An 18,785-nucleotide genomic window follows, 5' to 3' on the forward strand; every position below is an offset into this window, starting at 1 on the left:
GGTCCCCAAGTCGAAGCTGGCCGAGAGGCGGCGCCTCGGGCGCCGGCGGTACCCAAGCGGGGGTTGCCGAGGGGCGAGCTCTTGGGCGCCGAGGGTCCCCGAAGCGTGGTTGCCGTGGGGCGACGACTCGGGCGTCAAAGGTCCCAAATGTGCGCCAGCCATGGGGCAAAGCCTCGGGCGCCGGGGGGTCCCCAAGGGGGGGGTTCCGAGGGGCGGAGCCTCGGGCGCCGTAGGTCCCTAAGGGGGGTTGCCGAGGGGAGGCGCCTCGGGCGCCAGGGGTCCCCGAAGGGGGGGTTGCCGAGGGACGGCATTTCGGGCAGCGGGTTCCCCAAGAAGGATTCCCGAAGGCCGACATTTTGGGCAGTGATGCACCCCAAGGAGGAGTTGCCGAGGGTCGACGCCTCGGGCGCCGGGGGTCCCCAAAAGGGGGTTGCCGAGGGGCGACGCCTCGGGCGCCGAGGGTCCCCAAGGGGGGGTTGCCGAGGGGCGACGCCTCGGGTGCCGAGGGTCCCCAAGGTGGGGTTGCCGGGGGGCGACGCCTCGGGCGCCGGGTGTCTCCAAAGGGTGGTTGCCGAGTGGCGACACCTCGGGCACTGGGGGTCCCCAAATGGGGGGTTGCCAAGGGGCGACGTTTCGGGCGCCGGAAGTCCCCGAAGGCTGGGGTTCCCGAGGGGCGAAACCTTGGGCGCCAGGGCTTCCCAAGGGGGTTCCCCGAGGGACGACATTTCGGGCACCGGGGGTCCCCAAGGGGGTTGTCTGAGGGACGACATTTCAGGCACCGGGGATCTCTGTGGGAGTCTCTGGAGCATCTCTGGTGGTCTCTGGGGTCCTCTGGATGTCTCTGTGGGATCTATGGGGGTCTCTGGTGGATCTATGAGGGGTTCCTGTGGGTCCCTGGGGGTCTCTGGAGGTCCCTGGGGGTCTCGGAGGGGTTTCTCGTGATCTCTGGAGGGGTCTCTGGAGGTCCCTGGGGGGCATCTCGTGATCTCTGGGCGGTCTATGGGGGTCCCTTGGGGGTCCCTGAGGGTCTCTGGTGTGTGTGGGGGTCCCTGTAGGGGTCTGGGGGTCTCTTGGAGCCTCTGGGGGTCTCTGGGGGCATCTGAGGGTTCCTGGCGGGTGTCTGGGAGTCTCTGGGGATCCCTCAGGGGTCTCTGAGGGTCCCTGAAGAGTCTCTGGGGGGCCCGGGAGTCTCTGGGGGTGTCCGGGGGTCTGTGGGGGTCCTTGGGCGGTCCCTGGTAATCTATGGAGGGTCTCTGGGGGTCCCTGGGGGGTCTCGGCGGGTGTCTGGGAGTCCCTGGAGGTCTCTGAGAATCTCTGGGGGCTCTCTGGTGCTCCCTGGGGGGTCTCTGGGGCTTTCTGGTGATCCCTGGGTGGTCCGTGGGGGTCTCTGGTGGTCTCTTGGAGTCTCTGGACGTCCCTGGGGGGTCTCTGAGGGTTTCTGGGAGTCTCTGGGGGTCCCTGAGGGGTCTCTGCGGGTCCCTGAGGGATCTCTGGGAGTTTCTGGGGACCCCTGGGAGTCTCTGGGGGTGTCTGGGGGGTCTGCGGGGGTCCTTGGGCGGTCCCTGGTGATCTATGGGGAGTCTCTGGGGGTGCCTGGGGAGTCCCAGTGGGCTCTCTGGGGGTCCCTGGGGGATCTCTGAGAGTCTCTGGTGATCTCTGGGGGGGCCCTGTGGGTCCGTGGGGGCGTCTGGGAGTTCCTGGGGGGTGTCTGGAGGTCTAGGGGGGTCCCTGGGGTGTCTGGGGTTGTCTGGGGGTCTCTGACAGTCTCTGGGGTGTCTCTGGGGGAAACTGGGGGTTCTCTGGGAGATCGCTGTAGCGTCCTGGGGGTCCCTGGGTGTCCCTGGGAATCTCTGGGGTCTCTGGGGGTCCCTGTGGAGTCCCTGGGGGGGTCCTCTGGGGGTCTCTGAGGTCCCCAAGGAGGTTGGCCGAGGGACGGCATTTCGGGCACCGGGGGTCCCTAAGGCGGGTGTCCGAGGGACGACATTTCGAGCACCGCGTGTCCCCAAGGGGGTTGTCTGAGGGACGACATTTCGGGCACCGGGGCTCCCCAAGGGGTGGCTGCCGAGGGGCGACACCTCGGGCACCGGGGCTCCCCAAATGGGGGGTCCCCAAGGGGCGACATTTCGGGCGCCGGAAGTCCCCGAAGGGGGGGGTTGCCGAGGGGCGACACCTCGGGCGCCGGAGCTCCTCAAGGGGGTTCCCCGAGGGACGACATTTCGGGCGCCGGGGGTCCCCAAGGGGGTTCCCCAAGGGACAACATTTCGGGCACCGGGGATCTCTGTGGGGGTCTCTGGGGTGTCTCCGGAGCATCTCTGGTGGTCTCTGGAGGTCTCTGTGGGATCTATGGGGGTCTCTGGTGGATCTATGAGGGGTTCCTGTGGGTCCCTGGGGTCCTCTGGGGGTCCCAAGGTGGGTCCCTGGGGGTCTCTGGAGGCCCCTGGGGCTTTGGAGGGGTTTTTCGTGATCTCTGCAGGGGTCTCTGGAGGTCCCTGGGGGACATCTCGTGATCTCTGGGCGGTCTATGGGGGTCCCTGAGGGTCTCTGGGGGTCTCTGGGGGTGTCTGAGGGTCCCTGGGGGGTCTCTTGGAGTCTCTGGGGGTGTCTGGGGACTTCTGGGGGGTCCGAGGGGATCCCCAGGGGAGTTCTTTGGGGGTCCGTGGGGGGTCTCTGCTGGATCTTTGAGGGGTTCCTGTGGGTCCTGGGGGATCTCTGAGAGTCTCTGGGGGACCCTGGGGGTCCCTGGGGGGGTCTCTGGGAGACTCTGGGGGTGTCTGGGGGCTTCTGTGGGGTCCCAGGAGATCCCCAGGGGAGTTCTTTGGGGGTCACAGGGGGGTCTCTGGGGATCTGTGGGGGTCCATAGGGGGTCCTTGGTGGTCCCTGTGGGGTCTCTGGTGGATCCTGGGGGTCTCTGGGGGTCTCTGGGTGTCCCTGGAGGGGTCTGGGGGTCTCTGGGGATATCTGGGGGCATCTGAGGGTTCCTGGCGGGTGTCTGGGAGTCTCTGGGGGTCCCTGAGGGATCTCTGGGAGTTTCGGGGGGCCCCTGGGAGTCTCTGGGGGTGTCTGGGGGTCTGCGGGGGTCTTTGGGCGGTCCCTGGTGATCTATAGGGAGTCTGTGGGCTACACAGGGACCCAGGAAGGTCCCTATACCAGTTTTGCCCTCCTCATTTGTGGCACTAGTGCCACCAGGAGCCCCTCAGTGATTACAGCTCTATACCCACAAGCTTTATTTCACTGCCACATCTTCTCTCAGCTCCAGCTCTTCTTCTCGCAGTCAGGCAAAGCAGCTCCAGGTTCCCAGGGCAACATGTTCCTTTTTGCTCCGGCTGTGGCACCTTTTCTATCCTCCCCCTCCCCCCCCCCCAGTCCCAGACCTGGCTTTATTTCTCCACTCCCACAAGTCCTAATACCCACCACCCAGTGCCTAAAATCCCTACCCCACACCAACCCTGGACCACATGCAGATGTTTTCTCACATCCACAGACACAATCCCAGCGCCCCAGTGAATTGTACCTCAGCCCTCCCCTCCCAAAGTCATCTCCATAGTCCCTGTACCAGTTTTGCCTTCCTCATCTGTGGCACTAGTGCAATCAGGAGCCCCTCAGTGATTACAGCTCTATACCCACAAGCTTTATTTCACTGCCACATCTTCTCTCAGCTCCAGCTCTTCTTCTCAGTCAGGCAAAGCGGCTCCAGGTTCCCAGGGCAACATCTTCCTTTTTGCTCCGGCTCTAGCACCTTTTCTATTCCACCCCCCCCCCCCCCCCCCCCAATCCCAGACCTGCATTTATTACTCCAGTCCCACAAGTCCTAATACCCACCACCCAGTGCCTAAAATCCCTACCCCACACCAACCCTGGACCACATGCAGATGCTTTGCAACAGACACACTCCCAGCGCCCCAGTGAATTGTACCTCAGCCCTCCTGTCCCAAACTCATCTCCATAGTCCCTATACCAGTTTTGCTCTCATCTGTGGCACTAGTGCCACCAGGAGCCCCTCAGTGATTACAGCTCTATACCCACAAGCTTTATTTCACTGCCACATCTTCTCTCAGCTCCAGCTCTTCTTCTCAGTCAGGCAAAGCAGCTCCAGGTTCCCATGGCAAGATCTTCCTTTTTGCTCCGGCTGTGGCACCTTTTCTATTCCACCCCCCTCCTCCCAATCCCAGACCAGCACTTATTACTCTAGTCCCACAAGCCCTAATACCCACCACCCAGTGCCTAAAATCCCTACCCCACACCAACCCTGGACCACATGCAGATGCTTTGCAACAGACACACTCCCAGCGCCCCAGTGAATTGTACCTCAGCCCTCCTGTCCCAAACTTATCTCCATAGTCCCTATACCAGTTTTGCTCTCCTCATCTGTGGCACTAGCGCCACGAGGAGCCCCTTAGTGATTACAGCTCTATACCCACAAGCTTTATTTCACTGCCACGTCTTCTCTCTCAGCTCCAGCTCTTCTTCTTCTCGCAGTCAGCAAAGCGGCTCCAGGTTCCCATGGCAAGATCTTCCTTTTTGCTCCGGCTCTGGTTTCTCCTACCATCTTTACAGCTCCATCAGCTCTGCTGCCTCAGCTCCACTTCCTCAAGTTCTCACTGCCTCCGGATAAAAGCTGATTCTGACTCCCTCTGCAGCCCGGGACTGTTGACAAAAGCACAAGTCAGAGTTCATCATCACTTAACTATCTCTAGGAGCTGTCACACAGCTCCACACAACACCAGATAAATAACTAAAGAAGAAAAAAACCAAATAACATTTAAAGGTAAATTATAATAAAATGAAATGCCTTTACTGACATCATTTGTAATATTACTCTAAACACGAAATCCCCAGAATGACAGCATCCCATCTACCCTTCTCCTTTGGGGGAGCATCCCCGGGCATTGGCAGCTTCGACAAAGCAAGCCGCGCTGCTTCCCTGGGACACCACCTGCACTAGGCTCCTCTTCAGCACTCCCTGCATTGGCAGCCACACGGCCTCAGCCCGGCGTACCTTGCATTGGCAGGAGCTAGGAGCCCACCCCATCGCACTCTGAATTAGCAGCCACAGTGAACTCCGACCCAGCGCTCCCTGGAGGGCAGCCCGGCACCCGCGGGAGACAGGCCCCGCCTCCGGCCCGTCACCCTCGCGGCCCGCGCCGAGCCGCGCCGCGGCCCCGGCCCGCCGCCCTCGCGGCCCTCGCCGAGCCGCGCCGCGGCCCCGGCCCGCCGCCCTCGCGGCCCGCGCCGAGCCGCGCCGCGCCGCGGCCCCGCCCCACCGCCCTCGCGGCCCGCGCCGAGCCGCGCCGCGCCGCGGCCCCGCCCCACCGCCCTCGCGGCCCGCGCCGAGCCGCGCCGCGCCGCGGCCCCGCCCCACCGCCCTCGCGGCCCGCGCCGAGCCGCGCCGCGGCCCCGCCCCACCGCCCTCGCGGCCCGCCGCCCTCGCCGAGCCGCGCCGCGGCCCCGGCCCGCCACCCTCGCGGCCCGCGCCGAGCCGCGCCGCGGCCCCGGCCCGCCGCCCTCGCGGCCCGTGCCGAGCCGCGCCGCGGCTCCGTCCGCCCGCCCACCCCACGCCCGGCACCCGCAGAAGATGCGCTCCGCTCCACTGCCACCGCCCCCCCGCCCCCCGCCCCCCCCCCAAGCTCTTGCGGCGGACCCACTCCGGCTCCCCTCCCCCGGACCGCGGCGCTCCCTCACCGACGCTCAGCGTGGATCCACCGCCGTCTGCCGCCTCCGCGCCGAACTGCGGCAAATACGTGCCCTCGCACGGTTTTTATAACCGCGGAGGCCACGCCCACGCCTGCGTGCCCCAGCCCAGCCAATCCCGGCCCGCCCGTCCCTGCCCTGACTCTCTTTCCCCAAGCGCGCTGGTTCTTCCAACCCCGCGGCTGCCGCCGCCGCCTTTCCGGGGGCGATCTCCTCTGCTCCCCGCCCTTCCCGCGTTCTCCCGGGACAATTCCCACCGGGAGATAACCTGGTGAGCTTCCACTCGCCCTTCGCTGGCCCCAACAGCCTCTGCCGAGCCTGCGGCAGTGAAACCGCGGCTGCAGGAGCTGCGCCTGAGGAGAGTAGCAGGGCGGGGCCAGGCTGAGGGGCCGGGCCGCGATGCACTGGGCAGAGCTTGCCGAGATCGTACCGGATTGAAAAGGCGGGCTATCATTGGACGGAGCGGAGAAAGGCGGTCCGTGATTGGTGGGCCCGGCGCGGCCACGAGCAGCGATTGGCGGACCTTGAAGCTTCAGGCTGCCTTCCTTGGTTTCTCTTGGACTCCTGTTGTGTGTCACTGGGTCCCTGGGGATGTGGGGGTTTCTGTAGGACGCTGGAAGATCCTGGCGGTCCCCGGGATGCGCTGGGGGTCCCCAGGTCTCCGAGGCTGGCATTCCTGATGTGTAATTTATGTACATATGTAAAGTTTCTTGAACTTTAAAGCCTTGATCTTTGTTTAAATGGAAATTGTGTACTTATAGGCAGCATCTTAAAAATAAAAATCATTCACTTCTGTTATGGGTTCAAGATTTGGGTTGGAGGATTTTGCTGCTGGGTTCTTTTCTGAGGTTTTTTGGTTGGTTTTCTGGTGGCGTGCCTTAGGTTACTGTGGCTAAAAATGTGAAGAAGAATAAAGGTGAAAAACTCTTGAAGCATTTATATTATAGTAAATAGTCAAAGGTTGCACTCTCCACTAAATACCATGTAAGAATATTGTTTTCAAAAAGCATAGAAATTAAAGGTAAATAAAGAAGAAAACACTGGAGAAAATCTGTTGATTTATTCATCTATACAATAGTCACTTGATCTTGGGTCCGAGGCATGGGGCAGCTATAGCAGCCTTGGGTTAAGAGCTATTTTCACATGTGCCCTACTTTTTTTAGGTTAGTTGTGGGCATTTGCATAATGAATGCCATTTATGTTTCTGGAGTGGTCTAAGTAGGATTGTGGAGTCCGCCAATAGGATCTTTCTTTGTGGAGCCCGCCAATAGGAGCTTTGTGGAGCCCACCAATAGGATGTTTGTGGAGCCCGCCAATAGGATGCCGTTCTTCCGGCGGGGAGGCGGGGCTAGCCCCGGGCGGGAGCCGCGTAACAATGACAGGCGCGCCCGCCAATGGGATGCCGTTCTGCCGGCGGGGAGGCGGAGATAGCTGAGGGCTGGACCCGACGAGACTGACAGGTGGGGCCCCCAATAGAATACCGTTCCTCCAGCGGAGAGGTGGGGCTAGCTGCGGGCGGGAGTCGGCGAAGACTGACAGGCGTTCCCGCCAATGGGATGTCATGTCGCCGGCGGGGAGGCGGGGCTACCCGCGGGGGGGAGCCGCCTGAAGACTGACAGGCACGCCCTCCAATGGGTTGCCGCGACCCTGGTGGGGAGGGGGAGCTAGCCACGGGCGAGACGACGCTAATGGGGGGCCGTACTCCCGACTTGCAGGCCGTTCCAGCGTCCTTGCTATTAATCGGCAAGCGCTGTGGCTTCCGCGGCAGCCAATGTGGACCCGCCGGGCGCTGCCGGCACCTCCGCGCCCTCCCTCCCGTCTCCGCGCTCGCCGGTCCCGCTCGACCCGCGACAGGGCCTGCACCGCCTCCCGCCTCCCCTCCTTGCCCGCTCCCGGCACGACCCCCGCCCCTCCGCCCCTCCGCCCCCCCGCCACAGGCGGGCTAAGCGGCCCCGCAGCCTCCGCGGCGCGGCCCTGGCCCGATGCCCCGGGTAGCGAGGGGGGCTGGAGGCGGCGGGCCCTGCAAAGGACACCCCCAGGGCAGCTTCACATTCCAAGTTGCTCTGGTCTCCCCCAGCTCTCCATTTCTTCTCTGCAGAGCACAGCTGGACTCTGCCGGCCCCGGAGACCTGGGGACACCCGGCACCTCCCGGGGACCGCCACGGTTCTCCCAGGGACTTAAAACGACACCCCAAGACTTCCAGGTACCTCCAGGGTCCAACAGGAACCCAGAAGAACCCCCAACACCCCTAGGAGGCCCCCAGAGTCTCCCACCATGCCCCGGAACCCCGGAACGCCGCAAAACAGCTCCAGGGATCTACAGGGAATTCTTTTTTTCATGGATTTGGATTGCACAGCCTCCTGTATTTTTTGTTTTACAAAGCCTGCAAAATAAAACGAGGCGCCTCAAAACCTTCTGGGTTCCACCGAGGCTTCCCACACTCATCTATTTTTCGTGTCGTTTTCCTCATTTTTTTTAATTTATTTGATTCTTTTGACTCCATTATCATTACCATTACAGGCCGTGCAGGGCGGCGCCGTCTGCCGCGCCCGCTGGCCACGCCCCCGCCCCGCTGGCCGAGCGGTCAAGGCGCCCGCCTGGGGCGCAGATGCCTCTGTCCAAACTCCGGTTCGAATCCCGGCCTCGGCCGCTCCCTCGGCCTCGCCGGCGCCGCCTGGCGGACACGGCCGAGAATTGCATTGCAGTCCAGCACTCTCCCAGTCGGGGATCGTCTCTTTCTCTAGAGCAGCGCTTTCCCCTCCGCACCACCCAGCAGCGACCTCTGCGCCTGGCAGAGGCCTGAGGCATCCCACTCTAGGCTCTGGGCTTCCTTTCCTTTCTTCCACTGCAACCGTCGTGCCAAGCAAGGGTTAAAATCACACGCTGTAAGGGGAAACGCAATTACTGAAACAGAAATAAATGCCAACTACACACCACCTCACTGCCTAAAGGTCCCTCCCATCCCAACCCAGCCCACTCTGGGATTCCAGCACGATTCCACACTCTCTCCCTGCATTTATTTTGCACCATTTCCTCTCAAATTCAAATTCTCAAATTTAGGTGCTTTTTAAAGCAGTAATTTAAAAGTCATTGCAGGAATAAAAAGGGACTATAAAACATCCAAAAATCATTCCTACAGCCGTCAAATCATTATTAATTGGAAGACACTTCCCTCCTCTCTATCCTTATTTGCTGGAAAACCTTACAATACCAATTGCCTCTTTTTAGGGTGGTTTTCTTCCACAGCTCCTTTCTCCCAGGTCAAACCTCCTGAGATATTCAGGCCTTATTTGGAGGTAAATTTTTTCCAGGGGGATTTTCCCACTTTTGAGCAGACCAGAGAAGATTTTCCAAGGTCCCCAAGACATTTCTGCACGTCACCTGTTACTGATTACAGAGCACAGGATAAGGCAAGAACAAATTTGGCAGCACTTACCACCTGGAATTTTCTTTCTCAACAAATTGCTGCTGTTCCTCCTGGCTCTGGAGGTTCCTGCACGAGCCCTTCTTCCAGCCCTATCACAGACACACACGAGCAACACGGGCATTACTTTCACAATTCCTGACCCAAACCCTTGCCTTTCCTGCCCAAAGCTGAGGGAAAGCTGACAGAGTATTAACAAATCAGCTTTGCTGACAGCAGTCAGCGCTCCACTCCTTCGGACGTTGCAAAACTTTGTAGGGAACAGACCCAAATTCTAAAGCGCAGTCTAACTCTCTAACAGATTTTGTTAGAGAGAGAGTGAGCCGTGACTCATAGAACAGGAAAAAAAGACTGCACAAGGAATAACAGAAGGTTTCTCACAAAGAACTCAAGTTCCTCTTTCCCTCATGCCGGGACTGCACCATCCAACTCTGGCATTTAAAAGACAATAGGAGTTGTTATTAATACTTTAACTTCTGCAACGTGGTTATTTCCCAGAGAACTGGGCCAGCACTGAGCTGCTTCCATGTGCCTGCAGCACTTTGGGGAGTAGCAAGATGATGTCCCACTTGTGCTTGGAAAAATTCAAGAGAAGGAAAAGTCAGTTCCCTTTTCCCTCGCTGACCCATAACCAAACCAGTCATGTAGGACAACACAGACTATTCACAGAAGGCATAATTCAACAGGGATAAAAATGGGAACCAAGGCCCCCAGAATGGGAAAGTAAAATCATGCTGCTTTTCTAACAGGAGCACAAAAAACTCATTCAAGCCTGAGAGGAAATTACAAACCACAAGAAAAAAAAAACCAAAAGAAACACTCTGCCATGATACAACTCTCTGATCATTCCAAAGGAAATTCTCCACAGATCATAAGCAATTACCAATCATTTCGCCTCTGTAAATAAATAAGGACTTGGGTTTCTGTTCAGGTGCTGGACGTGTCCATTGAAGGTTCAGGAGTCTCGTGGGGTTGTTTAGGGCTGATCCTGGCAGGCCCGGACCAAATCCAACCGTCCTTATCACTGCTCCGTGCTGAATCTGGGGGGAATATTGATACAGTTTAGAAATACTCCCCTTCCCTGCTACTCAGTCCTTCTTTACACATTCATGGAGCAAATTTACTCCATCCTTTCTTCCCAACAACAGCTCTCCAGCCCCAGTCCCAGCTCTCACAGACACAAACTAAACCCACCTGAGGCAACGGTTCTATCAGCACCTGGAATTCCCAGCTCTCCGGGCCCTGCGCTGCTCATCCAAACACTCACAGCTCCGCCCACAGGCTCTATGTTCCCAGAGGGAAAAACGACTGGACAGGACACACCTCGGACATCACAGTTCCTCTCATTCCTGGTGCCCTGCAAAGTCACAGGAAGTACAGTCCCTCTCAGACCCTTCACCCCTGAACACGAGGACACCTGCACTTTACACTGGATCCCAGGGACCTGCACAAGTGTGTTCAAGTGAGCACAAGGCGATGGCTCCCTCTGACACATCCAGCCCTCCCTTCCCTCTGAGAAGTCCCAAAGACTCCCACTCCACCCCTGCGTCTGTGCCCTGTGCAGCACCCGCACCGAGCTCAGCTCTCCCCTGGCCCTAGGACATTTCTGCACGTCACCTGTTACTGATTACAGAGCACAGGATAAGGCAAGAACAAATTTGGCAGCACTTAACACCTGGAGTTTTCTTTCTCAACAAATTGCTGCTGTTCCTCCTGGCTCTGGAGGTTCCTGCACGAGCCCTTGTCCCAGCCCTGCCACACACACACAAGAAGCAACAGGCACACAGGCGCTGCTTTCACAATTCCTGACCCAAACCCTTGCCTTTCCTGCCCAAAGCTGAGGGAAATCTGACAGAGTATTAACAAATCAGCTTTGCTGACAGCAGTCAGCGCTCCACTCCTTCGGACGTTGCAAAACTTTGTAGGGAACAGACCCAAATTCTAAAGTGCAGTCTCACTCTCTAACAGATTTTGTTAGAGAGAGAGTGAGCCGTGACTCATAGAACAGGAAAAAAAGACTGCACAAGGAATAACAGAAGGTTTCTCAGAAGAACTCAAGTTCCTCTTTCCCTCATCATGCTGGGACTGCAGGACCCAGCATTTAAAAGACCCTAGCATTTAAAAGACAATACAATTGTTACTGATTCTTAAACCTCTGCAACGTGGTTATTTCCCAGAGAACTGAACCAGCACTAAACTACTCCCACATCCCTGCAGTGCTTTGGGGAGTAGCAAGATGATGTCCCACTTGTGCTTGGAAAAATTCAAGAGAAGGAAAAGTCAGTTCCCTTCTCTCTCTCTGATCCATAAACAAAGCAGTCCTGTAGGACAACGCAGGCTATTCACAGGAGGCCTGATTTAACAGGGATAACAATGGAAACAAACAAAGCCCCCCAAAACAGGAAGGTAAAATCATGCTGCTTTTCTAACAGGAGCACAAAAAACTCATTCAAGCCTGAAAGGAAATTACAAACCACAAGAAAAAGAACCAAAAGAAACGCTCTGCCTTGATACAACTCTCTGATCGTTCCAAAGGAAATTCTCCACAGATCATAAGCAATTACCAATCATTTCGCCTCTGTAAATAAATAAGGACTTGGGTTTCTGTTCAGGTGCTGGATGTGTCCATTGAGGGTTCAGGGGTACCGTGGGGTAGTTTAGGGCTGATCCTGCTGAGAGAATGCAGTCTGATAGCCTGGAGTATCCTCTCTGTCAGTGAAGTGCTCCTTGTCAGGGGTTGTGTCATGCCATCCTCAGGCAGCTCAAACAAGCCAAGGAGGAAGGGCCTGCAGCAAAGGAATCCTGGGGGGAGAGGGGAGAGGAACAGTGAACAGGTGAGGACAGCCTGTGCTTCACAAGAACGCTCAGATTACCTGGAACCCCTTTGCAGGGACTTGCTTAACTCCTGGCACTGTCCCTGTCCCAGGGAAGCTGCACTAGTGTCCTGGGTTGAGCTGGCAAAACGCCAACTGTCCAGGACAGAGTGAAGAGGGTTCCTCCTCCCCCCAACCAGCCAAGGGAAAAAAAGAAGAGAGAGAGAAAAGAAAAAACCTCAAAAGCAGGTTTATGCTGGAACTAACTACATGTATTTACACAGAAAAGAGAAAATTAAGAGGAAACTACAATATAACACACACTTACACAAGTTATGTATAACAAGAAATAATTTCCCACTTCCCAGTAAACACAAATTCTACCATTTCAACTACAAATCATTCTAGAGAAGTCAATTCTTCAGAGACAGACTTAAGCAGAGAGAAAAGCTAAGAACAAACATTTTACTTCCCTCAGATAACATGATGGTAAGCTGGTACTCCGGGCTTGGGCCTCCCCATCCCTCCTGGGACAGCAGAGTGTCTTGCTGGGACCACAGCTGTGAAGCAACTGCCTAAGCCACTCCCACACACCAGCTCTTACCCCTTTTGAGATGATGCAATATGGTATGGAATACAATATTATTGGCCAGAAGAAGTCAGCTGTTAGCTAGCTCAGTCCAGCTCAAGTCAGCTGACAATTCCCAGGCCTAGCTGAACTTTTAAAAACTAAATTTAGGCCCATCTGGCCAAACCCATAACAACTAGGACTGTGGGTCTGGGTCCTCTCCAGGCACAATGCAGCTACTGATAATAACAGCATCAGCAATGCACTCATTTTTTTATCAGCTCAAATTGCCATGATAGAAACCCAAGAAAAGCAATCCTTTTCCAGATTGTAACTCCAGAGGGCTCAGGGACACTCAGCATCCACAGAACCTGCAGCACAGACACAGCAGAGGGCTCAGGGACACTCAGCATGCACAGAACCTGCAGCACAGACACAGCAGAGGGCTCAAGGACACTCAGCATGCACAGAACCTGCAGCACAGACAGAGCAGAGGGCTCAGGGACACTCAGCCACTGCCATGGCTCTTCATGCACAGGGCACAAGCTCAGACACTCTCAGAGCAGCAGTTATGGAGGGAGAAACAGCTCATCTCTCAGACAATCTTTACTTACCCAAATCTTGAACAAAACAAACACTATCTGGGGTAAGAGTTAGCTGTGCACTCAAAATGTCTAATTTTATATGAGCTGCCTGAATCTCCCACGTCCATGCAACTGAACAGGAGACAACCATTAGTTATAGGCCATCAAGGAGATAAATCTTCATCTTTAAAATAGCATATATTTGAGCTGATTGCTAAACTAAGTGCTGTGAAAAATAAGGCCTTTCTGAGGTTACCAGGAAAACCTTACAAAAGCCAAGTTCCAATGAACAAGAAGACACAGCAAGATCTTGCCTTCTGCCTACAACACACTTCATTTTGCTGATTATCAAACCTTAGCAAGAGACCATTCTCACAGAGGCATTTCTTCTCTGCTGAATGCAGCCCAGGGATGCAGAGCCCAAGCCACCTACCCTGCCTGGCACGCTGTGAACCAGCTGGATCCTGGGATTGTTCACCATTTGCCCCACAGGATCATGTTCTTCCTTCCCAGCAAAAGCCAGCTGGGAGAATGCAGTCTGATAGCCTGGAGTATCCTCTGTGTCAATGAAGTGCTCCTTGTCAGGGGTCGTGTCATCCTCAGGCAGCTCGAAGAGGCCAAGGAGGGAGGGCCTGCAGCAAAGGAATCCTGGGGGGAGAGGGGAGGGGAACAGTGAACAGGTGAGGACAGCCTGTGCTTCACAAGAACGCTCAGATTACCTGGAACCCCTTTGCAGGGACTTGCTTAACTCCTGGCACTGTCCCTGTCCCAGGGAAGCTGCACTAGGACTGTGGGTCTGGGTCCTTTCCAGGCACAATGCAGCTGCTCATATTAACAGCATCAGCAATGCCCTCATTTTTTAGCAGCTCAAATTCCTGTGATACAAACCCAAGAATAGCAATTCTTTTCCAGATTACAGTTTTTCTCTAAGTACATTCAAAAAGAGTTCCAGTCCTGGATCCGGTTACTGTCATTCAGTTCAGGCTACCTGAGCCCCCAGACTGCTGGACTGCCTTTCAGTCTCCAGAGCTTTCCCCCAGATTCCACTTTCAGGCTAAGACACTACAGCCTGTCAGGTTGTGAGTATTCTCAGGCCTCCTGACTATGACAGTTACAAGTCAAAAGTGGGCCCAGCTTTCCAGAAGGAATGCAAGCTGACAGTAGCCTAATTCCCTTCAGTGGAGCTCTACTCAGCCAAATCCAGGCTCAAACACATCTCAAACCAGCTCTGCCATTTGCTTTGAAAACACACTTCCCTTTGTGCAGTGAAGGATGAAAAGGTATGAAAAGCCTCAAGCTGAGTCTCACCACAACAGTGGGCCTGAAGAAATGCCAAAGGAGTTTATTGGAGGGGCCTATTCTGGTGAAAGCTCCTACTTTCCAGACCTCCAACAGCATCACCAGCAGACCCTGAAGAAGTGTGGCACCTACCACAGCTTGGGGTACTCAGTGTCCATCACGGGAGGACATTCTGTTAATGTCTTGGTGATGCCAACAGCACGGATCTGCTTTTCAACTTGTCCCAGACTCTTTCTGGATTTCAGGAATCATCATTTTCTGCAAAACCATTCCAAACATGTTAGTGTGACATTTAGAGAAAATCTTAGAACAATTTATCACCCTATGGTGACCAAAGAAAAGCAGAAACCACACAAAGCACCAGGAAACAGAGAACACAAGACAATTTGTTTCTTAACAATTGCTGCCCTCTTACATAGATGTTTACACATACAAACTTTTTACAAAGGATAAAAACCAGAGACAGCAATCCTTCCCTTTTATGACCCGCTCAGGAGATCAGTAACTTGAACTATCAGTGAGGAACTGTGGGCAGAAAATCAGAAATGAACCCCAAAAGGAGAGGCACCCGGGCAGTCAGATTAGCGCCAAACCTCCTTTGCCATTTCAGCCAGAGAGACAACTCTTTCCTGCTTCAAAGGCAAAAACTGCACAGCAGCCTGAAATACAACCCAAGCCAACAGAACACACTCCCTTTGGCTGTATGCTGCCAAGTATTTCCTGCAGAGCTCATGCCCCATTTCCTGTGCCATACTAGTTAATGAAGAGGAGAAAGCAACGAGAAAAAGGATGAAGTAAAACTCCAGATGAAAACAAGAGAATTGCTTTAGAGTCAGCAGCAAAATGCATTCTAAGAAGGAGACAGAAAGGGCAGCCTTCATAAATGTTCCCTTTTACTGAAGGGCATTAACTTGCTGCTCCAAAGTTTGCCTAAAAACTGCTCATCTTCTCGGGCACCACAACACTGAAACGTGGAACGCTGGAAGCACCACTTCCATTTGGTTGGTGGAACACCACTGGAAGAACCCTGTAATTCTTGCTCCTCTACAGGAGGCATCAAGCAGATTTTAAAGGATTAATAACAGACCTTGTGTGATCTGTGTAGAGATAACATCACGAATTTCATCAGCATGGCCATCTGCCTGGGGATGATTTCAACAATGTGTCACAGCTTTGACAGAGGAACGTAAACCCTTCCTCATAACTTTATTCCCATGAAGGCCAAAATGACACAAAAGCATGGAATGTTTCCCAGCATGCACACAAACTGCAGAGAGCAGTGGTCAGAATGGCTGTGCTGTGTGACAGGGCAAGTGTGTTGCTATTAGCTGGAGATTAAATGGAGACACTTTCAGACAAGTAACGACATCACACACACCAGGAAAGGAGGAGAACTACACAAGTCCTTTAGTTCCATTCCCTCAGTTTTCATGGAGTGTCACCTGCTGTGGCCACTGCCCTTTATGTCCCCTTGACTACAGAGCATTTGGAGCAAGTCCCTGGAGCCACCAGAGTCCCACCCATGTACAGGATGCCTGATCTGTGCAACTGCACACTCTGAACCACTCGTGTCACACTGGAGCTTTTCAGAGCAAGGAACTTACTTTTGATAAGTTTTGTTGGTTTGGAACTTGGAAGTCTTTGGAATAGCAGAATGAAGACCTGTTTCCTGTACCAGTCAACTGATTCACTGGAAATTTAAAAGAACAGTTATTCAGTTCACAGTGGGCTTTGACTGATGCTGTCACTTTACAGAAAACAGAGATAAAGTTGTTCCCATCTCTTTAACTGATAAATGTGACATTTTTGCTCCTGAAGTGTTAACCTTTGGCATGACTGCACACTGCAGAACCAAAGCCCACAGAAGTCAGTTTTGAATGCAATTTGAGCTCATACTCACGGGGGCATATGCTCCATGATGCTGTTTAGCAGGTCAAAGCCTTGGGGACCACTGGCTTTCAAGGCAATCAGCTTCAGGAATCCCCCCAACACTCCAGGCTGCAAGGAAAGCAAACATGAAGCTCTAGGCAACTGTTCTTCCTAAGTGGCCCAGCAGAAAGTTGGCTCTGACCATCGAAGACACGCAACAGTGCAAAAGCATCCCTAACCTAAACCAGGATTCTGATCCTGCAGTGCAGGACAAGGAAGACACGTTGTGGCTCCTTCTCACTCACTCACTCGACACGTTGTGGCTCCTTCTCACTCACTCACTCCCTCACTCACTCACTCACTCACTCACTCACTCCCTCACTCACTCACTCACTCCACTCACTCCCTCACTCACTCACTCACTCACTCACTCACTCATTCACTCCCTCACTCACTCACTCCACTCACTCATTTACTCCACTCACTCACTCCACTCACTCCCTCACTCATTCACTCCCTCACTCACTCATTCACTCCCTCACTCACTCTCCTCAAGCCTGTTCTGAACACAAGCCCTGAGAATTCTGCTGGTCCACATGTTCCACAGGAAGCAAACAAGGTAAGAAAATTCTGGGAAACTGCCACTTGCCAAAACCAAGTGCAGGAATTTTCCATCTCGGCTGACAAAAGCACAGGAGCCCAGGATTCACCTCACCCCCAGGACGGGAAAGCACCCACCGAGCTGCACGCAGAGTATTTGTCCGTGCATGGAGTGCCACTGAGGCCCAGCCCAGCCCAGCCCCTGCCCCGCGGCCCCGGCACTCACGATCTTGGCGGCGGCGCTGCGGGCGATGGTGCCGGCGCCGCGCTCCAGGAACGCCTCTGCAGCAGCCGCACCGGCGGCGGGATGTTCCCCGCGCGCTCCCGCGGCACCGGCTGCGGCAGGTGCGGAAAAACAGCGCCATGAACGAACACGGGATGTGGCATCGAGCAGGAGAGACAGAGAGGCGGACTCCGCGCGAGAACAGTAGCGACGGCGCTGGGTACTCCGCGCATGCGCAATAGCGACACCGCTCTGTACTCCGCGCGTGCGCAGTAGAGACGGCGCTCCGTACTCCGCGCATCCGCAGTAGCGACGACGCGCTGTACTCCGCGCGTGCACAGAAGGGACGGCGCTCCGTACTCCGCGCATGCGCAGTAGCGACGACGCGCTGTACTCCGCGCGTGCGCAGCAGAGACGGCGCGCTGTACTCCGCGCATGCGCAGCAGCGACAGCGCTCTGTACTCCGCGCGTGCGCAATTGGGACGGCGCGCTGTACTCCGCGCATGAGCAGTACCGACGGCGAGCCGTACTCCGCGCTTGCGCAGTACCGCCGAAGCTGTCTAATCCGCACGTGCGCAGTAGCGATGCAGATACCGCTGCCAAAAACGCCGGTTCGAATCCCGCCCTCGCCGGCCCTTCAGCTGCGCTGCCCCGCCTGGCGGACATGTCCAAGAACTGCATCGTAGTCCAGCCCCCACCACCTCCAATGCCCGCCGGGGGTCCCCAAGGAGGGGCGTGACGAGGGGCGACACCTCGGTCGCCGGGGGTCCGCAAGGCGAGGTTGCCGAGGGCCGACACCTCGGGCGCCGAGAGTCATCGGGTTGAGGTTGCCGCGGGGCGACACCTCGGGCGCCGGGACTCCCCAAGTGGGAGTTTGCCGAGGGGCGACTCCTCGGGCGCCGGGGGTCCCCAAGGGGGGATTGCCGAGGGACGACAGTTTTGAGCACCGGGGGTCCCCAAGGGGGGTTCCCGACGGACGACATTTTGGGCACCGGGGGTCCCCTAGGGGGGTTCCCGACGGACGACATTTTGGGCGCCGGGGATCTCTGTGGGGGTCTCTGGGGTGTCTCCGGAGCATCTCTGGTGGTCTCTGGGGTTCTCTGGAGGTCTCTGTGGGATCTATGGGGGTCTCTGGTGGATCTATGAGGGGTTCCTGTGGGTCCCTGGGGTCCTCTGGGGGTCCCAAGGTGGGTCCCTGGGGGTCTCTGGAGGTCCCTGGGGGTCTCGGAGGGGTTTCTCGTGATCTCTGGAGGGGTCTCTGGAGGTCCCTGGGGGGCATCTCATGATCTCTGGGCAGTCTATGTGGGTCCCTGGGGGGTCCCTGAGGGTCTCTGGGGGTCTCTGGGAGTCTCTGGGGGTGTCTGCGGATTTCTGGGGGGTCCGAGGGGATCCCCAGGGGAGTTCTTTGGGGGTCCCTGGGGGGGTCTCTGGTGGATCTTTGAGGGGTTCCTGTGGGTCCCTGGGGGATCTCTGAGAGTCTCTGGGGGTCTCTGGGGGTCTCTATGAGTCTCTGGGGGTGTCTGAGGGTCCCTGGGGGGTCTCTGGGAGTCTCTGGCGGTGTCTGGGGGTTTCTGGGGCGTCCCAGGAGATCCCCAGGCGAGTTCTTTGGGGGTCACAGGGGGGGGTTCTGGGGACCTGTGGGGATCCCTAGGGGGTCCTTGGCGGTTCCTGTGGGGTCCCTTGGGGGATCTCTGAGAGTCTCTGGGGGTCCCTGGG

At 56.3% G+C, this 18,785-nt stretch overlaps 2 long non-coding RNA genes across 4 annotated transcripts; both read right to left on the reverse strand.

Moving 5' to 3' along the window:
• Positions 1-4,409: 4,409 nt before the first annotated feature.
• LOC139668205 (uncharacterized) lies at positions 4,410-6,023 on the reverse strand. The gene is made up of 2 exons (XR_011696994.1): positions 5,680-6,023; positions 4,410-4,644 (listed from the first exon to the last, which is right to left on the reverse strand). It is a non-coding gene; the product is annotated as an uncharacterized lncRNA (long non-coding RNA).
• Positions 6,024-8,016: 1,993 nt separating this feature from the next.
• On the reverse strand, positions 8,017-17,182 carry LOC139668549 (uncharacterized). 3 transcript variants are annotated; one of them, XR_011697091.1, is made up of 10 exons: positions 17,073-17,182; positions 16,278-16,375; positions 15,982-16,067; positions 14,510-14,635; positions 13,512-13,726; positions 11,678-11,915; positions 10,308-10,470; positions 9,997-10,153; positions 9,126-9,205; positions 8,017-8,572 (listed from the first exon to the last, which is right to left on the reverse strand). It is a non-coding gene; the product is annotated as an uncharacterized lncRNA (long non-coding RNA). The 3 variants fall into 3 exon arrangements; XR_011697090.1 differs by lacking the exon at positions 17,073-17,182 and having other exon boundaries at positions 8,018-8,572; positions 16,278-16,417; XR_011697092.1 differs by lacking the exons at positions 14,510-14,635; positions 15,982-16,067; positions 17,073-17,182 and having other exon boundaries at positions 8,019-8,572; positions 16,278-16,414.
• Between the last annotated feature and the right edge of the window lie 1,603 nt (positions 17,183-18,785).

The sequence above is a fragment of the Pithys albifrons genome, chromosome 2, assembly GCF_047495875.1.
Source record: "Pithys albifrons albifrons isolate INPA30051 chromosome 2, PitAlb_v1, whole genome shotgun sequence".
Taxonomy (NCBI): Eukaryota; Metazoa; Chordata; class Aves; order Passeriformes; family Thamnophilidae; genus Pithys; species Pithys albifrons.